Here is a 7,012-nt window from a genome sequence, read left to right as displayed (position 1 = left end):
TTAATTTTTTTTTATATTCACTATCCTTCCTGTTTCATTTATATTCATGTATCTATCTTTTAATTAATATTCATCTGTTATCTCCTTAAGTGTACTTATATTATTACTTTATTATTATTGTTCTATTATATTTTACTTGTATCGCATTATTTTATACTTTACTTTTCCTTTGTTTTTCTATCTGTTTTTTTTTTTTTTTGTTATTTTTTAAAATATTTCTTCTCCCCCTATTATGTATATTTCCATTTATTGTTCACCTAATGTAAATACTGTTTTATCATGTTTACTTTACAAATTATTTTCGTTATTGTGGCACAACTGCCGTCCCCACTCCTCCCAATACCAACGGTCATTTTTGTTTTGACTGCCGTCAAAATAGGTATGCATTCTGTCTCATCATTTGATTTGTATTCTTTTTTTCTTTTTACATCTCTTTATTTGTATTTTCTTTAATATTTCTTTTCTTATATATCTGTTACTATTACCCTTTACATTTACTATTTACTACCTTTAATTTTTCTTATTATACCTTACTTTTATACATTTTATACCCCTGTTATTTTACACTTATGTTTTTGTTTTCCTTTTGTAACTATGTGTTTGTATCTTTTTTAGCCCTGACGAAGCCCTGCAACATGGGGCGAAACGTTGGCTCAATAAAATAGTATAATTCTACTATTTGAGTTTTTTTGACCGCACCCGGACCATATTCCTTTCAACTATTATTTTAGAATTTCACACTTTTTGGCTTTGACTCAAATTTAAATCTTTATTTAAGCACTTTCTCACGATACTTGCTGAGCCTAGGAGACCTTATTTCTTCCCTTTTTCCAATACTTTTTTAGGCAGCTTCAAATTCTCCACCAATTGGATATTTACTTTTATATGCTCAGGTCTATAAATTTGTTCTATGAAGTTCTTGGCTTTACTCTTGATGTTTTCTGATCTTCTTTGACACTGTTTTATTAATATTGACGTAGCTCGGGACATCAATATCAATCAAATATCCGTTGCTCGCTTTTTGGTCTATTAGGATTATGTCCGGTTTGTTATTAACCACGGTGTGGTCCGTAATCATAGAACAATCCTAATATTGTTCAGATATCCCCTGAGTGTACTTGTTCCGGCACGAACCAATAATATGGAACTGGGCCAGATTTCATTTTATATAATATCTTTAGGACATGGTGATAAGCTTATTACTCATCTACAAAGTAATAATACGGCCATCACTCCTACACGGCGCACCACTACTACACTATCTCTACCCAACAGCCCTGAAATCACTACAATACCAAAACAGTATATTACAGAACATATGTCGAGGGACATCTCTGGAAAGACGTAACATGACGCACATTCATAACGAACTACAGTTAGAAACTACAACAACACATCACACGGAGACACATTAAATTCTTCGACAGTCTCCCTGGTTCCTTCAATCCAGTATTCCAGTCTATCACTCCATCCCCCCTTCCTGCGATGTGGCAGGGCAGGAAAGGTTCCAAAAACCCTATTAACATCAACTCATAACTCCATCTTCTGATACACCCCCTCCCCCTCCCTCACACTTCTCTTTCGACTTCTGGCTGTTTTTCTTATTATTTCACCATTATCTATCGTCTTTATTAATTAATGCTATTGTGCTTCATAAGGTATAATTTATAATGCCATATAGGTTTATAGGACTTATACTGAATTATAGGACCACTATGAGAAAATTACAATAACAAATTCTTGGTTCTATTAAATAAATAACTTGCCTGGAATCATATGGAAAAAAAAGGTTAATGTCACTCTTCCGATGAGGTTTATAGCCGAAGAAGTAGAGACGTCAAATTAGCAACCTCGGGTTTGCAGCGGCTTCGTGGAAATTTATTTTCAAGCGTAGCAGACCCAAAGAACAAAATTTGGAACTCCAACATTGATTATAATAAGTTGATTACCTAGATAGCACGCCTAAAATCACATATCAGAACAGGGTTGTAGCCAATGGGGCTAAGGCGTCACCAAAGCAGCCTGGAGTACGTATGGCACTGGATATCGGCCTGGGTTGGATGACTTTTATCTCGTGGTGGCCCCACAGAATAAATACCTTCACTCTTGATAGAATTGGTTTGTTACCTATAGGAGCAACCCTTGGATTTCAGAAGACCAGGTAAAAACCAAAATGTGTTAATTTCAGTGGAGCAATTTTTTTTTTTTTTTTTTTTTTTTTTTAATAATTTATTTATTGATATTTACAACTGTATACACATATATACAACAAGTAAATTTGCTGTAGGTGACATATTGACATGATAAAAACATGTGGAGAATCTACCCACTGATAGAACTCCAATAACATTTCTTTACATGATACTGGATGTAGAGAAACTACCCAGTAGTAGAACTCTAAAACAGTTTACAATATAAGATCTCGAGGCCATCTTCTTTTCAGACGCCTAGGAGGATTATTAGGTAATGAAGGAGAAGCCAGGTTAGAAACAAGTGGATTTGGGTGGTTGAGAAGTTTATTATGGAAGGAACGGTATCTGGTTCTGGCCAAATCGGCAACATATGGAATATTGAGTTCCTGATGGATGACTTGATTTGTGACAAAGTAAGGAGCATTAAGGATTTTACGAAGGATTTTGGACTGTAAGGATTGGATTCTGGAGGAATTTGATGGTTTAGTGGAGCCCCAAAGCTCAACTCCGTATGTCCAGATATGGAGGAATTTAAATTACTTTTACCATAAAGTGTTAAAGGAAGTGTAAAAAACTATTTTCAACTATTGGAAGGGGATCGGATTCACCTTCAAACCTGGATCACCACTGCACTTCCATAGGAAGTGCTATGTATTGAGGAATGCAACATTGTAAATGTTTTTGTCTGAACATCTAGGTGGTCTTAGGCCCTAGGAAAGAGTGGTTTCTCATAAAAACTACCGAAATATTTCAACGCATAGGAAGTTCCCTATAGATCTAAGCAAATGTATACATACAGAGGAGTTTTTATGAAATATGCTTGGGGGGGGGAGGGGATGAAGCTAATGAGGAAGAAGGGACCAAAAGATAAACACCCTCCAGATAATCAACTGGGGGGGTACTCTGAATGAATTACGGATAAGACAGAGTTAGGTTACGGAGCTAGAAGAAAGAGATGTTAGATAACTACATCAGTGCTCGAACATCAGCATTTAGCACGGCATACATCACTACTAGCTTTCCACCCACCCAACTAGGTATTAAAATATAATGTAAAGATATTTTATAGCATGTACATCTATCTGAAACATTTTGATGTATTATATTATTCATTGCTTTGTTGAACTGAAAATAAATACTTAGTTCATTTATATAGCGTTGAGGCTTATATTACCCAATACCACTCCCTAATATATAATCAATTTTAATAATACTTTTTAAAATAATAATCGATAAAACTGGTAAGCAGACTATGCTTTTAAAAAAGTTATCCAATGATAATAGTTTTGGAACTAAACTTGAATTAATATAAATTATTTTGGATGATTATCTTCGGGATAGTCACCTTGTATCATAAAACATGGCATACTTGAAATATGTATTTGTTTTTATATTTAAAGGAATGTGGATTTCGAAAAAATAAACACTACATGTTATACAAATAATTATATAATCTTTAAAATTATATGAAATAATAATAATACTTATTTAATTGCACAGTAGGACGAATCCCGATTAGTATAGATCATCATCATCATCGATCGGCGCGACACCCATTTCTGGGTCCTGTCCTCCTCAAGCAGCTTCCACCAGTTTAGTCTGTTAAGAGCAACTGCACTCCAATTCCTCACTCCTAGTAGGGTCCTTGAATCCTCTCTAACGCCATCTGGTCATCGAAGCTTAGGGTAGCCCCCTCAGCCGTGTTCCATGTAGGCGCTCATTGAGAAGTTTAGTTGGGATCTCAACAGTTCCCATCCTGCCGAGCGCAGCCTACCAATTCTCACAATTTTTCCTATATCAGGCTCACCGATTAACAAATAGGCTTACCTATTCGTGCGTCTTCTCCTAGCATAATCATCCTTTACTGGGTCGTAGATGCGTCTGAGTATCTTTCTCTCAAACGTTTGGAAATCCCTTTCATAGGCCTTCGAAAGTGTCCAAGTTTCCGAGGCGTAGAGCAGCACTGGTCGAATTAGCGTTTTATACATTATAGTTTTAGTGGATCTCGATAATGTGCTACTACCAATGTGCCAACGCAGTCCAAAAATACCTATTGGCCGATGTTATTCGTCTCCTTATCTTGGCCAAAACCTCATTAACTTGTAATCCGAGGTACACAAGGTTTATTAATTTCCAATTTGGACAAAATCTTCATTAAAACCTGTTTCTTGACTAGTTATCATATATTTGGTTTTGTTGATATTAACAACAAGTCCCAGCTTCCTAGCAACATCATCAAGGGCAAGAAAGCTTTTGATCTCTCAATAATGTCCATATCATCTGCATATCCCAGGATTTGTGCCACGTGATTAAAAATGGTTCTACTGATCTGAACCTTTAATTCTCTAATATCTTTTTCCAGACCAATATGGAATTATTAATAACCAATATTGATTTGTATAGATAAAATAAATAGATTCCCCAGGATTAACAGATTTGTTTATTGCCAATAAGTCCTAAAGTATTAGGAGTAACTCCAATATCTCCATTTACTGATTCATATTGCACTTCTTCTTTGCACAACGAAGATTGTATTTCACTAAATTTCAAAGATGAAGAAGGCTTTAAAACGATTTTAGCAAATAATACAATTTGGGAACTTACTTAGAAAAGGGCACACATCAATTAATTTAAATAAAAGCAGTGTTTTTTTTTTGTTTGTTATCTTTGGGGCACCACTAATCCATCTATTTCCACTCGTATCCGATCCCTAGAAATTAAAATCCTGTATTTTCCTTACTTTGTCAGAAATAAAATCCAAAATGACCTTAATATTCCGTTTTTAGTCGTTCTAGCCCGAACCAGATAACAATCTTTCCATTATAAATACCAAAACTCACTAGTTTCTACCCTTGTTAGCTCTTCTATTCCTCATAATCTCCCTGAAAAGTAGATTGCCTCGAGACCTTCGAACATATAAACATTATTGGAGTGCTACCTATGGGTAGTTTCTTTACTATTTTTTTTACGTCCTTTTAGCTTATCACATTTATTTCTTGTATTTTTAGCTTAAATAGTATTATATTAAATTTATAAATAGAGAAACAATTTATTTTTATTTTAAAATTATATCTTAGCATAAGATGTTCGTTCCTTAGTCACACACACACACACACGCACGCACGCACCCACGCACACGCACACACACTTCACCACATTCGTTCCCAGTCTTGCTTAAAGTACCTAGGAGTCATGATCGATGCACGTCTCCGCTTTAATGTTCACACGGAGTATATAAGCACCAAATCTGCTAAAGTTGCATCATTACTGTCACGTCTCATGCCAAACGTCGGAGGTCCCAAAGAAAGTAGGCGAAGGCTTCTGGCTACTGTTGTCACCTCCATTATGTTATATGCAGCCCCGATTTGGAAACAAGCGATGGCTACCATATCATACAGGAGACAGATAGTTTCAGTGTACCGCAGAGTTTGTTTAAGGACAGTTAACGCTTTTCGAACTGTTTCCTATGAAGCGGTGTGTGTGTGATAGCCCGAATGCCACCTGTGGAACTCCTTGTTGGAGAAAGAAGCAGGCACTATGGACGACGCTTGCACTTATCAAGAGAAGAAGAGCGAAAAATAACGATCGACCAGTGGCAGCAGCGTTGGGAGGCTGCAGATTCCGGGAGGTGGACTCACAGGTTAATACCCGATGTGGCCAAGTGGTATGGTCGCCAGCATGGTGAGGTGGATTTCTACATAACCCAATTGATGACCGGACATGGATGCTTCAGAGCCTACCAGTACCGCTTCAAACTGGATAACACCGCAGAATGCCCTGGATGCCAGACTGTCGAGGAAACCGCGGAGCACGTGTTCTTCACTTGCACTCGCTTTGAAGTAGAAAGAAGTTAATTGGAGAGAGAGTGTGGAGGACGCATCACTCCAGAAAACGTGGTGAGCTATATGCTCCTCTCAGACCAGCATTGGAATGCCGTGAAGAGATTCACCACAGTCGTTCTCAAGAGGTTGAGAGAGGAAGAGAGGGCTAGAAGACGTAACTAGCATGGAAACGTGAAAACCATGCGAAGAATGCGAGATGGCACTCAGCCATTTCCCTCCATGAAGTAATGCCTAGCGGCGGTCCCGTGGAGAGGAATGAACAGGTGTAGGGCGGTGGTTTTAGTGGGTAAAAATCCCACACACGGATAGGTACCTATCTGCCTATCTGTGTCTTTTGAAGATTTCCACCGACCCTCGTAAAAAAAAAAACAACACACACACACATACATATATTTACTTATGATATTCAGTTGTTTAAAATTTTGAGGTTTCTACGATTATCTCGATGATGTTAAAAGGGGAAATAAAACATAATTTCTTGCCTGCTCTAAAACACTTGTATGGATTCCTGTTTTCAAAGGGTCTCAAGGTAATGAGAACCCCTTGTAGGTTCGGGAACTTCTTCTGGCATCTCCACAAAAGGTCAGAAGAGCAAAGAAGATCAAGAGGATCTTCAATTTGACCTCTTGTGTTGTTTATGTTCAATAGTTCTCGAGATACAGTTTTTCAAATAGACATATTTTTTCAATAATTTGTATATTTTACTTTGGCAATAATCGTTAAAACTATTTCTAGAAAGATAATTGTAACAAAGCATTTAATGGTGCATTTAAGGAGCTTTAAATTAAGTCCTAATATAACTTCCATCAGACTGCCATGAAAATTGTAGAGCGGCCGGTTTTTATTTATACTACTCGTGTATTGGAGTTCATGTCAGTCCGATATATAATACTACTCATGTATTGGAGTAGATTTTAGCCCGTTATATAATACAACTCGTGTATTGGAGTAGATGTTAGCCCGACATATAATACTACT

Source organism: Halyomorpha halys, unplaced genomic scaffold (assembly GCF_000696795.3).
Source record: "Halyomorpha halys isolate HHAL.00 unplaced genomic scaffold, Hhal_1.1 Scaffold159.1, whole genome shotgun sequence".
NCBI classification, from domain to species: Eukaryota; Metazoa; Arthropoda; class Insecta; order Hemiptera; family Pentatomidae; genus Halyomorpha; species Halyomorpha halys.
Note: the sequence above shows the minus strand (reverse complement) of the source record.